Here is a 13,884-nt window from a genome sequence, read left to right as displayed (position 1 = left end):
TTTGCATTTGGTTTCAAACAAAAAATTTGGCTTCAAAATACATTTTGGTTCCTGGGCATCGTTTTTCCTGACCGCAGAGTCAAGCGTTTTCTTCCCCAGGCACCAAAAAGGCTTGATTTTAAAAAGGGGAAGCAACACCATTTTTAGACATGGAATTTCATCCCGAAACTCATCCTGGTGTCCGTTTTTGCATTTGGTTTCAAAAAAAAAAATTGGCTTCAAAAAACATTTTCGTTCCTGGGCAGCATTTTCCTGACCGCAGAGTCACGCGTTTTCTTCTCCAGGCACCAAAAAGGCTCGATTTTTAAAAAGTGGAAGCAACACCATTTTTAGACATGGAATTTCATCCCGAAACTCATCCTGGTGTCTGTTTTTGCATTTGGTTTCAAACAAAAAATTTGGCTTCAAAAAACATTTTGGTTCCTGAGCATCGTTTTTCCTGACCGCAGAGTCAAGCGTTTTCTTCCCCAGGCACCAAAAAGGCTCGATTTTAAAAAGGGGAAGCAACACCATTTTTAGACATGGAATTTCATCCCGAAACTCATCCTGGTGTCTGTTTTTGCATTTGGTTTCAAACAAAAAATTTGGCTTCAAAAAACTTTTTGGTTCCTGAGCATCGTTTTTCCTGACCGCAGAGTCAAGCGTTTTCTTCCCCAGGCACCAAAAAGGCTCGATTTTAAAAAGTGGAAGCAACACCATTTTTAGACATGGAATTTCATCCCAAAACTCATCCTGGTGTCTGTTTTTGCATTTGGTTTCAAACAAAAAATTTGGCTTCAAAAAACATTTTGGTTCCTGAGCATCGTTTTTCCTGACCGCAGAGTCAAGCGTTTTCTTCCCCAGGCACCAAAAAGGCTCGATTTTAAAAAGGGGAAGCAACACCATTTTTAGACATGGAATTTCATCCCGAAACTCATCCTGGTTTCTGTTTTTGCATTTGGTTTCAAACAAAAAATTTGGCTTCAAAAAACATTTTGGTTCCTGAGCATCGTTTTTCCTGACCGCAGAGTCAAGCGTTTTCTTCTCCAGGCACCAAAAAGCCTTGATTTTTAAAAAGGGGAAGCAAAACTATTTTTAGACATGGAATTTCATCCCGAAACTCATCCTGGTGTCCGTTTTTGCATTTGGTTTCAAAAAAAAAAATTGGCTTCAAAAAACATTTTGGTTCCTGGGCAACACTTTCCTAACCGCGGAGTCACGTATTTTCTTCCCCAGGCAACAAAAAGGCTCGATTTTTAAAAAGGGGAAGCAACACCATTTTTAGACATGATATTTCATCCCGAAACTCATCCTGGTGTCCGTTTTTGTATTTGGTTTCAAAAAAAAAATTGGCTTCAAAAAACATTTTCGTTCCTGGGCAGCATTTTCCTGACCGCAGAGTCACGCGTTTTCTTCTCCAGGCACCAAAAAGGCTCGATTTTTAAAAAGTGGAAGCAACACCATTTTTAGACATGGAATTTCATCCCGAAACTCATCCTGGTGTCTGTTTTTGCATTTGGTTTCAAACAAAAAATTTGGCTTCAAAAAACTTTTTGGTTCCTGAGCATCGTTTTTCCTGACCGCAGAGTCAAGCGTTTTCTTCCCCAGGCACCAAAAAGGCTCGATTTTAAAAAGGGGAAGCAACACCATTTTTGGACATGGAATTTCATCCCGAAACTCATCCTGGTGTCTGTTTTTGCATTTGGTTTCAAACAAAAAATTTGGCTTCAAAAAACATTTTGGTTCCTGAGCATCGTTTTTCCTGACCGCAGAGTCAAGCGTTTTCTTCCCCAGGCACCAAAAAGGCTCGATTTTAAAAAGGGGAAGCAACACCATTTTTAGACATGGAATTTCATCCCGAAACTCATCCTGGTGTCTGTTTTTGCATTTGGTTTCAAACAAAAAATTGGGCTTCAAAAAACATTTTGGTTCCTGAGCATAATTTTTCTGACCGGGTTTGACGCGTTTTCTTCTCCAGGCACCAAAAAGGCGTGATTTTTAAAAAGTGGAAGCAACACCATTTTTAGACATGGAATTTCATCCCGAAACTCATCCTGGTGTCCGTTTTTGCATTTGGTTTCAAAAAAAAAAATTGGCTTCACAAAACATTTTCGTTCCTGGGCAGCATTTTCCTGACCGCAGAGTCACGCGTTTTCTTCTCCAGGCACCAAAAAGGCTCGATTTTTAAAAAGTGGAAGCAACATCATTTTTAGACATGGAATTTCATCCCGAAACTCATCCTGGTGTCTGTTTTTGCATTTGGTTTCAAACAAAAAATTTGGCTTCAAAAAACATTTTGGTTCCTGAGCATCGTTTTTCCTGACCGCAGAGTCAAGCGTTTTCTTCCCCAGGCACCAAAAAGGCTCGATTTTAAAAAGGGGAAGCAACACCATTTTTAGACATGGAATTTCATCCCGAAACTCATCCTGGTTTCTGTTTTTGCATTTGGTTTCAAACAAAAAATTTGGCTTCAAAAAACATTTTGGTTCCTGAGCATCGTTTTTCCTGACCGCAGAGTCAAGCGTTTTCTTCCCCAGGCACCAAAAAGGCTCGATTTTAAAAAGGGGAAGCAACACCATTTTTAGACATGGAATTTCATCCCGAAACTCATCCTGGTGTCCGTTTTTGCATTTGGTTTCAAACAAAAAATTTGGCTTCAAAATACATTTTGGTTCCTGGGCATCGTTTTTCCTGACCGCAGAGTCAAGCGTTTTCTTCCCCAGGCACCAAAAAGGCTTGATTTTAAAAAGGGGAAGCAACACCATTTTTAGACATGGAATTTCATCCCGAAACTCATCCTGGTGTCCGTTTTTGCATTTGGTTTCAAAAAAAAAAATTGGCTTCAAAAAACATTTTCGTTCCTGGGCAGCATTTTCCTGACCGCAGAGTCACGCGTTTTCTTCTCCAGGCACCAAAAAGGCTCGATTTTTAAAAAGTGGAAGCAACACCATTTTTAGACATGGAATTTCATCCCGAAACTCATCCTGGTGTCTGTTTTTGCATTTGGTTTCAAACAAAAAATTTGGCTTCAAAAAACATTTTGGTTCCTGAGCATCGTTTTTCCTGACCGCAGAGTCAAGCGTTTTCTTCCCCAGGCACCAAAAAGGCTCGATTTTAAAAAGGGGAAGCAACACCATTTTTAGACATGGAATTTCATCCCGAAACTCATCCTGGTGTCTGTTTTTGCATTTGGTTTCAAACAAAAAATTTGGCTTCAAAAAACATTTTGGTTCCTGAGCATCGTTTTTCCTGACCGCAGAGTCAAGCGTTTTCTTCCCCAGGCACCAAAAAGGCTCGATTTTAAAAAATGGAAGCAACACCATTTTTAGACATGGAATTTCATCCCGAAACTCATCCTGGTGTCTGTTTTTGCATTTGGTTTCAAACAAAAAATTTGGCTTCAAAAAACATTTTGGTTCCTGAGCATCGTTTTTCCTGACCGCAGAGTCAAGCGTTTTCTTCCCCAGGCACCAAAAAGGCTCGATTTTAAAAAGGGGAAGCAACACCATTTTTAGACATGGAATTTCATCCCGAAACTCATCCTGGTGTCCGTTTTTGCATTTGGTTTCAAACAAAAAATTTGGCTTCAAAATACATTTTGGTTCCTGGGCATCGTTTTTCCTGACCGCAGAGTCAAGCGTTTTCTTCCCCAGGCACCAAAAAGGCTCGATTTTAAAAAGGGGAAGCAACACCATTTTTAGACATGGAATTTCATCCCGAAACTCATCCTGGTGTCCGTTTTTGCATTTGGTTTCAAAAAAAAAAATTGGCTTCAAAAAACATTTTGGTTCCTGGGCAACACTTTCCTGACCGCAGAGTCAAGCGTTTTCTTCCCCAGGCACCAAAAAGGCTCGATTTTAAAAAGGGGAAGCAACACCATTTTTAGACATGGAATTTCATCCCAAAACTCATCCTGGTGTCTGTTTTTGCATTTGGTTTCAAACAAAAAATTTGGCTTCAAAAAACATTTTGGTTCCTGAGCATCGTTTTTCCTGACCGCAGAGTCAAGCGTTTTCTTCCCCAGGTACCAAAAAGGCTTGATTTTAAAAAGGGGAAGCAACACCATTTTTAGACATGGAATTTCATCCCGAAACTCATCCTGGTGTCTGTTTTTGCATTTGGTTTCAAACAAAAAATTTGGCTTCAAAAAACATTTTGGTTCCTGAGCATCGTTTTTCCTGACCGCAGAGTCAAGCGTTTTCTTCCCCAGGCACCAAAAAGGCTCGATTTTAAAAAGGGGAAGCAACACCATTTTTAGACATGGAATTTCATCCCGAAACTCATCCTGGTGTCCGTTTTTGCATTTGGTTTCAAACAAAAAATTTGGCTTCAAAATACATTTTGGTTCCTGGGCATCGTTTTTCCTGTCCGCAGAGTCAAGCGTTTTCTTCCCCAGGCACCAAAAAGGCTTGATTTTAAAAAGGGGAAGCAACACCATTTTTAGACATGGAATTTCATCCCGAAACTCATCCTGCTGTCCGTTTTTGCATTTGGTTTCAAAAAAAAAAATTGGCTTCAAAAAACATTTTCGTTCCTGGGCAGCATTTTCCTGACCGCAGAGTCACGCGTTTTCTTCTCCAGGCACCAAAAAGGCTCGATTTTTAAAAAGTGGAAGCAACACCATTTTTAGACATGGAATTTCATCCCGAAACTCATCCTGGTGTCTGTTTTTGCATTTGGTTTCAAACAAAAAATTTGGCTTCAAAAAACATTTTGGTTCCTGAGCATCGTTTTTCCTGACCGCAGAGTCAAGCGTTTTCTTCCCCAGGCACCAAAAAGGCTCGATTTTAAAAAGGGGAAGCAACACCATTTTTAGACATGGAATTTCATCCCAAAACTCATCCTGGTGTCTGTTTTTGCATTTGGTTTCAAACAAAAAATTTGGCTTCAAAAAACATTTTGGTTCCTGAGCATCGTTTTTCCTGACCGCAGAGTCAAGCGTTTTCTTCCCCAGGCACCAAAAAGGCTCGATTTTAAAAAGGGGAAGCAACACCATTTTTAGACATGGAATTTCATCCCAAAACTCATCCTGGTGTCTGTTTTTGCATTTGGTTTCAAACAAAAAATTTGGCTTCAAAAAACATTTTGGTTCCTGAGCATCGTTTTTCCTGACCGCAGAGTCAAGCGTTTTCTTCCCCAGGCACCAAAAAGGCTCGATTTTAAAAAATGGAAGCAACACCATTTTTAGACATGGAATTTCATCCCGAAACTCATCCTGGTGTCTGTTTTTGCATTTGGTTTCAAACAAAAAATTTGGCTTCAAAAAACATTTTGGTTCCTGAGCATCGTTTTTCCTGACCGCAGAGTCAAGCGTTTTCTTCCCCAGGCACCAAAAAGGCTCGATTTTAAAAAGGGGAAGCAACACCATTTTTAGACATGGAATTTCATCCCGAAACTCATCCTGGTGTCCGTTTTTGCATTTGGTTTCAAACAAAAAATTTGGCTTCAAAAAACTTTTTGGTTCCTGAGCATCGTTTTTCCTGACCACAGAGTCAAGCGTTTTCTTCCCCAGGCACCAAAAAGGCTCGATTTTAAAAAGGGGAAGCAACACCATTTTTAGACATGGAATTTCATCCCGAAATTCATCCTGGTGTCTGTTTTTGCATTTGGTTTCAAACAAAAAATTTGGCTTCAAAAAACTTTTTGGTTCCTGAGCATCGTTTTTCCTGACCGCAGAATCAAGCGTTTTCTTCCCCAGACACCAAAAAGGCTCGATTTTAAAAAGGGGAAGCAACACCATTTTTAGACATGGAATTTCATCCCGAAACTCATCCTGGTGTCTGTTTTTGCATTTGGTTTCAAACAAAAAATTTGGCTTCAAAAAACATTTTGGTTCCTGAGCATCGTTTTTCCTGACCGCAGAGTCAAGCGTTTTCTTCCCCAGGCACCAAAAAGGCTCGATTTTAAAAAGGGGAAGCAACACCATTTTTAGACATGGAATTTCATCCCGAAACTCATCCTGGTGTCTGTTTTTGCATTTGGTTTCAAACAAAAAATTTGGCTTCAAAAAACATTTTGGTTCCTGAGCATAATTTTTCTGACCGGGTTTGACGCGTTTTCTTCTCCAGGCACCAAAAAGGCTTGATTTTTAAAAAGTGGAAGCAACACCATTTTTAGACATGGAATTTCATCCCGAAACTCATCCTGGTGTCCGTTTTTGCATTTGGTTTCAAAAAAAAAAAATTGGCTTCAAAAAACATTTTCGTTCCTGGGCAGCATTTTCCTGACCGCAGAGTCACGCGTTTTCTTCTCCAGGCACCAAAAAGGCTCGATTTTTAAAAAGTGGAAGCAACACCATTTTTAGACATGGAATTTCATCCCGAAACTCATCCTGGTGTCTGTTTTTGCATTTGGTTTCAAACAAAAAATTTGGCTTCAAAAAACATTTTGGTTCCTGAGCATCGTTTTTCCTGACCGCAGAGTCAAGCGTTTTCTTCCCCAGGCACCAAAAAGGCTCGATTTTAAAAAGGGGAAGCAACACCATTTTTAGACATGGAATTTCATCCCGAAACTCATCCTGGTGTCTGTTTTTGCATTTGGTTTCAAACAAAAAATTTGGCTTCAAAAAACTTTTTGGTTCCTGAGCATCGTTTTTCCTGACCGCAGAGTCAAGCGTTTTCTTCCCCAGGCACCAAAAAGGCTCGATTTTAAAAAGTGGAAGCAACACCATTTTTAGACATGGAATTTCATCCAAAACTCATCCTGGTGTCTGTTTTTGCATTTGGTTTCAAACAAAAAATTTGGCTTCAAAAAACATTTTGGTTCCTGAGCATCGTTTTTCCTGACCGCAGAGTCAAGCGTTTTCTTCCCCAGGCACCAAAAAGGCTCGATTTTAAAAAGGGGAAGCAACACCATTTTTAGACATGGAATTTCATCCCGAAACTCATCCTGGTTTCTGTTTTTGCATTTGGTTTCAAACAAAAAATTTGGCTTCAAAAAACATTTTGGTTCCTGAGCATCGTTTTTCCTGACCGCAGAGTCAAGCGTTTTCTTCTCCAGGCACCAAAAAGCCTTGATTTTTAAAAAGGGGAAGCAAAACTATTTTTAGACATGGAATTTCATCCCGAAACTCATCCTGGTGTCCGTTTTTGCATTTGGTTTCAAAAAAAAAAATTGGCTTCAAAAAACATTTTGGTTCCTGGGCAACACTTTCCTAACCGCGGAGTCACGTATTTTCTTCCCCAGGCAACAAAAAGGCTCGATTTTTAAAAAGGGGAAGCAACACCATTTTTAGACATGATATTTCATCCCGAAACTCATCCTGGTGTCCGTTTTTGTATTTGGTTTCAAAAAAAAAATTGGCTTCAAAAAACATTTTCGTTCCTGGGCAGCATTTTCCTGACCGCAGAGTCACGCGTTTTCTTCTCCAGGCACCAAAAAGGCTCGATTTTTAAAAAGTGGAAGCAACACCATTTTTAGACATGGAATTTCATCCCGAAACTCATCCTGGTGTCTGTTTTTGCATTTGGTTTCAAACAAAAAATTTGGCTTCAAAAAACTTTTTGGTTCCTGAGCATCGTTTTTCCTGACCGCAGAGTCAAGCGTTTTCTTCCCCAGGCACCAAAAAGGCTCGATTTTAAAAAGGGGAAGCAACACCATTTTTGGACATGGAATTTCATCCCGAAACTCATCCTAGTGTCTGTTTTTGCATTTGGTTTCAAACAAAAAATTTGGCTTCAAAAAACATTTTGGTTCCTGAGCATTGTTTTTCCTGACCGCAGAGTCAAGCGTTTTCTTCCCCAGGCACCAAAAAGGCTCGATTTTAAAAAGGGGAAGCAACACCATTTTTAGACATGGAATTTCATCCCGAAACTCATCCTGGTGTCTGTTTTTGCATTTGGTTTCAAACAAAAAATTTGGCTTCAAAAAACATTTTGGTTCCTGAGCATAATTTTTCTGACCGGGTTTGACGCGTTTTCTTCTCCAGGCACCAAAAAGGCGTGATTTTTAAAAAGTGGAAGCAACACCATTTTTAGACATGGAATTTCATCCCGAAACTCATCCTGGTGTCCGTTTTTGCATTTGGTTTCAAAAAAAAAAATTGGCTTCACAAAACATTTTCGTTCCTGGGCAGCATTTTCCTGACCGCAGAGTCACGCGTTTTCTTCTCCAGGCACCAAAAAGGCTCGATTTTTAAAAAGTGGAAGCAACACCATTTTTAGACATGGAATTTCATCCCGAAACTCATCCTGGTGTCTGTTTTTGCATTTGGTTTCAAACAAAAAATTTGGCTTCAAAAAACATTTTGGTTCCTGAGCATCGTTTTTCCTGACCGCAGAGTCAAGCGTTTTCTTCCCCAGGCACCAAAAAGGCTCGATTTTAAAAAGGGGAAGCAACACCATTTTTAGACATGGAATTTCATCCCGAAACTCATCCTGGTTTCTGTTTTTGCATTTGGTTTCAAACAAAAAATTTGGCTTCAAAAAACATTTTGGTTCCTGAGCATCGTTTTTCCTGACCGCAGAGTCAAGCGTTTTCTTCCCCAGGCACCAAAAAGGCTCGATTTTAAAAAGGGGAAGCAACACCATTTTTAGACATGGAATTTCATCCCGAAACTCATCCTGGTGTCCGTTTTTGCATTTGGTTTCAAACAAAAAATTTGGCTTCAAAATACATTTTGGTTCCTGGGCATCGTTTTTCCTGACCGCAGAGTCAAGCGTTTTCTTCCCCAGGCACCAAAAAGGCTTGATTTTAAAAAGGGGAAGCAACACCATTTTTAGACATGGAATTTCATCCCGAAACTCATCCTGGTGTCCGTTTTTGCATTTGGTTTCAAAAAAAAAAATTGGCTTCAAAAAACATTTTCGTTCCTGGGCAGCATTTTCCTGACCGCAGAGTCACGCGTTTTCTTCTCCAGGCACCAAAAAGGCTCGATTTTTAAAAAGTGGAAGCAACACCATTTTTAGACATGGAATTTCATCCCGAAACTCATCCTGGTGTCTGTTTTTGCATTTGGTTTCAAACAAAAAATTTGGCTTCAAAAAACATTTTGGTTCCTGAGCATCGTTTTTCCTGACCGCAGAGTCAAGCGTTTTCTTCCCCAGGCACCAAAAAGGCTCGATTTTAAAAAGGGGAAGCAACACCATTTTTAGACATGGAATTTCATCCCGAAACTCATCCTGGTGTCTGTTTTTGCATTTGGTTTCAAACAAAAAATTTGGCTTCAAAAAACATTTTGGTTCCTGAGCATCGTTTTTCCTGACCGCAGAGTCAAGCGTTTTCTTCCCCAGGCACCAAAAAGGCTCGATTTTAAAAAATGGAAGCAACACCATTTTTAGACATGGAATTTCATCCCGAAACTCATCCTGGTGTCTGTTTTTGCATTTGGTTTCAAACAAAAAATTTGGCTTCAAAAAACATTTTGGTTCCTGAGCATCGTTTTTCCTGACCGCAGAGTCAAGCGTTTTCTTCCCCAGGCACCAAAAAGGCTCGATTTTAAAAAGGGGAAGCAACACCATTTTTAGACATGGAATTTCATCCCGAAACTCATCCTGGTGTCCGTTTTTGCATTTGGTTTCAAACAAAAAATTTGGCTTCAAAAAACTTTTTGGTTCCTGAGCATCGTTTTTCCTGACCGCAGAGTCAAGCGTTTTCTTCCCCAGGCACCAAAAAGGCTCGATTTTAAAAAGGGGAAGCAACACCATTTTTAGACATGGAATTTCATCCCGAACTTCATCCTGGTGTCTGTTTTTGCATTTGGTTTCAAACAAAAAATTTGGCTTCAAAAAACTTTTTGGTTCCTGAGCATCGTTTTTCCTGACCGCAGAGTCAAGCGTTTTCTTCCCCAGGCACCAAAAAGGCTCGATTTTAAAAAGGGGAAGCAACACCATTTTTAGACATGGAATTTCATCCCGAAACTCATCCTGGTGTCTGTTTTTGCATTTGGTTTCAAACAAAAAATTTGGCTTCAAAAAACATTTTGGTTCCTGAGCATTGTTTTTCCTGACCGCAGAGTCAAGCGTTTTCTTCTCCAGGCACCAAAAAGCCTTGATTTTTAAAAAGGGGAAGCAACACTATTTTTAGACATGGAATTTCATCCCGAAACTCATCCTGGTGTCCGTTTTTGCATTTGGTTTCAAACAAAATATTTGGCTTCAAAAAACATTTTGGTTCCTGAGCATAATTTTTCTGACCGGGTTTGACGCGTTTTCTTCCCCAGGCACCAAAAAGGCTTGATTTTTAAAAAGTGGAAGCAACACCATTTTTAGACATGGAATTTCATCCCGAAACTCATCCTGGTGTCCGTTTTTGCATTTGGTTTCAAAAAAAAAAATTGGCTTCAAAAAACATTTTCGTTCCTGGGCAGCATTTTCCTGACCGCAGAGTCACGCGTTTTCTTCTCCAGGCACCAAAAAGGCTCGATTTTTAAAAAGTGGAAGCAACACCATTTTTAGACATGGAATTTCATCCCGAAACTCATCCTGGTGTCTGTTTTTGCATTTGGTTTCAAACAAAAAATTTGGCTTCAAAAAACATTTTGGTTCCTGAGCATCGTTTTTCCTGACCGCAGAGTCAAGCGTTTTCTTCCCCAGGCACCAAAAAGGCTCGATTTTAAAAAGGGGAAGCAACACCATTTTTAGACATGGAATTTCATCCCCAAACTCATCCTGGTGTCCGTTTTTGCATTTGGTTTCAAACAAAAAATTTGGCTTCAAAATACATTTTGGTTCCTGGGCATCGTTTTTCCTGACCGCAGAGTCAAGCGTTTTCTTCCCCAGGCACCAAAAAGGCTCGATTTTAAAAAGGGGAAGCAACACCATTTTTAGACATGGAATTTCATCCCGAAACTCATCCTGGTGTCTGTTTTTGCATTTGGTTTCAAACAAAAAATTTGGCTTCAAAAAACATTTTGGTTCCTGAGCATCGTTTTTCCTGACCGCAGAGTCAAGCGTTTTCTTCCCCAGGCACCAAAAAGGCTCGATTTTAAAAAGGGGAAGCAACACCATTTTTAGACATGGAATTTCATCCCGAAACTCATCCTGGTGTCTGTTTTTGCATTTGGTTTCAAACAAAAAATTTGGCTTCAAAAAACTTTTTGGTTCCTGAGCATCGTTTTTCCTGACCGCAGAGTCAAGCGTTTTCTTCCCCAGGCACCAAAAAGGCTCGATTTTAAAAAGGGGAAGCAACACCATTTTTAGACATGGAATTTCATCTCAAAACTCATCCTGGTGTCTGTTTTTGCATTTGGTTTCAAACAAAAAATTTGGCTTCAAAAAACATTTTGGTTCCTGAGCATCGTTTTTCCTGACCGCAGAGTCAAGCGTTTTCTTCCCCAGGCACCAAAAAGGCTCGATTTTAAAAAGGGGAAGCAACACCATTTTTAGACATAGAATTTCATCCCGAAACTCATCCTGGTGTCTGTTTTTGCATTTTGTTTCAAACAAAAAATTTGGCTTCAAAAAACTTTTTGGTTCCTGAGCATCGTTTTTCCTGACCGCAGAGTCAAGCGTTTTCTTCCCCAGGCACCAAAAAGGCTCGATTTTAAAAAGGGGAAGCAACACCATTTTTAGACATGGAATTTCATCCCGAAACTCATCCTGGTGTCTGTTTTTGCATTTGGTTTCAAACAAAAAATTTGGCTTCAAAAAACATTTTGGTTCCTGAGCATCGTTTTTCCTGACCGCAGAGTCAAGCGTTTATTTCCCCAGGCACCAAAAAGGCTCGATTTTAAAAAGGGGAAGCAACACCATTTTTAGACATGGAATTTCATCCCGAAACTCATCCTGGTGTCTGTTTTTGCATTTGGTTTCAAACAAAAAATTTGGCTTCAAAAAACTTTTTGGTTCCTGAGCATCGTTTTTCCTGACCGCAGAGTCAAGCGTTTTCTTCCCCAGGCACCAAAAAGGCTCGATTTTAAAAAGGGGAAGCAACACCATTTTTGGACATGGAATTTCATCCCGAAACTCATCCTGGTGTCTGTTTTTGCATTTGGTTTCAAACAAAAAATTTGGCTTCAAAAAACATTTTGGTTCCTGAGCATCGTTTTTCCTGACCGCAGAGTCAAGCGTTTTCTTCCCCAGGCACCAAAAAGGCTCGATTTTAAAAAGGGGAAGCAACACCATTTTTAGACATGGAATTTCATCCCGAAACTCATCCTGGTGTCTGTTTTTGCATTTGGTTTCAAACAAAATATTTGGCTTCAAAAAACATTTTGGTTCCTGAGCATAATTTTTCTGACCGGGTTTGACGCGTTTTCTTCCCCAGGCACCAAAAAGGCTTGATTTTTAAAAAGTGGAAGCAACACCATTTTTAGACATGGAATTTCATCCCGAAACTCATCCTGGTGTCCGTTTTTGCATTTGGTTTCAAAAAAAAAAATTGGCTTCAAAAAACATTTTCGTTCCTGGGCAGCATTTTCCTGACCGCAGAGTCACGCGTTTTCTTCTCCAGGCACCAAAAAGGCTCGATTTTTAAAAAGTGGAAGCAACACCATTTTTAGACATGGAATTTCATCCCGAAACTCATCCTGGTGTCTGTTTTTGCATTTGGTTTCAAACAAAAAATTTGGCTTCAAAAAACATTTTGGTTCCTGAGCATCGTTTTTCCTGACCGCAGAGTCAAGCGTTTTCTTCCCCAGGCACCAAAAAGGCTCGATTTTAAAAAGGGGAAGCAACACCATTTTTAGACATGGAATTTCATCCCGAAACTCATCCTGGTGTCTGTTTTTGCATTTGGTTTCAAACAAAAAATTTGGCTTCAAAAAACATTTTGGTTCCTGAGCATCGTTTTTCCTGACCGCAGAGTCAAGCGTTTTCTTCCCCAGGCACCAAAAAGGCTCGATTTTAAAAAGGGGAAGCAACACCATTTTTAGACATGGAATTTCATCCCGAAACTCATCCTGGTGTCTGTTTTTGCATTTGGTTTCAAACAAAATATTTGGCTTCAAAAAACATTTTGGTTCCTGAGCATAATTTTTCTGACCGGGTTTGACGCGTTTTCTTCCCCAGGCACCAAAAAGGCTTGATTTTTAAAAAGTGGAAGCAACACCATTTTTAGACATGGAATTTCATCCCGAAACTCATCCTGGTGTCCGTTTTTGCATTTGGTTTCAAAAAAAAAAATTGGCTTCAAAAAACATTTTCGTTCCTGGGCAGCATTTTCCTGACCGCAGAGTCACGCGTTTTCTTCTCCAGGCACCAAAAAGGCTCGATTTTTAAAAAGTGGAAGCAACACCATTTTTAGACATGGAATTTCATCCCGAAACTCATCCTGGTGTCTGTTTTTGCATTTGGTTTCAAACAAAAAATTTGGCTTCAAAAAACATTTTGGTTCCTGAGCATCGTTTTTCCTGACCGCAGAGTCAAGCGTTTTCTTCCCCAGGCACCAAAAAGGCTCGATTTTAAAAAGGGGAAGCAACACCATTTTTAGACATGGAATTTCATCCCGAAACTCATCCTGGTGTCTGTTTTTGCATTTGGTTTCAAACAAAAAATTTGGCTTCAAAAAACATTTTGGTTCCTGAGCATCGTTTTTCCTGACCGCAGAGTCAAGCGTTTTCTTCCCCAGGCACCAAAAAGGCTCGATTTTAAAAAGGGGAAGCAACACCATTTTTAGACATGGAATTTCATCCCGAAACTCATCCTGGTGTCCGTTTTTGCATTTGGTTTCAAACAAAAAATTTGGCTTCAAAATACATTTTGGTTCCTGGGCATCGTTTTTCCTGACCGCAGAGTCAAGCGTTTTCTTCCCCAGACACCAAAAAGGCTTGATTTTAAAAAGGGGAAGCAACACCATTTTTAGACATGGAATTTCATCCCGAAACTCATCCTGGTGTCCGTTTTTGCATTTGGTTTCAAAAAAAAAAATTGGCTTCAAAAAACATTTTCGTTCCTGGGCAGCATTTTCCTGACCGCAGAGTCACGCGTTTTCTTCTCCAGGCACCAAAAAGGCTCGATTTTTAAAAAG

Source organism: Pituophis catenifer, unplaced genomic scaffold (assembly GCF_029215685.1).
Source record: "Pituophis catenifer annectens isolate HBS135680 unplaced genomic scaffold, rPitCat1.0.hap2 SCAF_29, whole genome shotgun sequence".
In the NCBI taxonomy this organism is placed as follows: domain Eukaryota; kingdom Metazoa; phylum Chordata; class Lepidosauria; order Squamata; family Colubridae; genus Pituophis; species Pituophis catenifer.
This window is presented reverse-complemented; position numbering follows the sequence as displayed.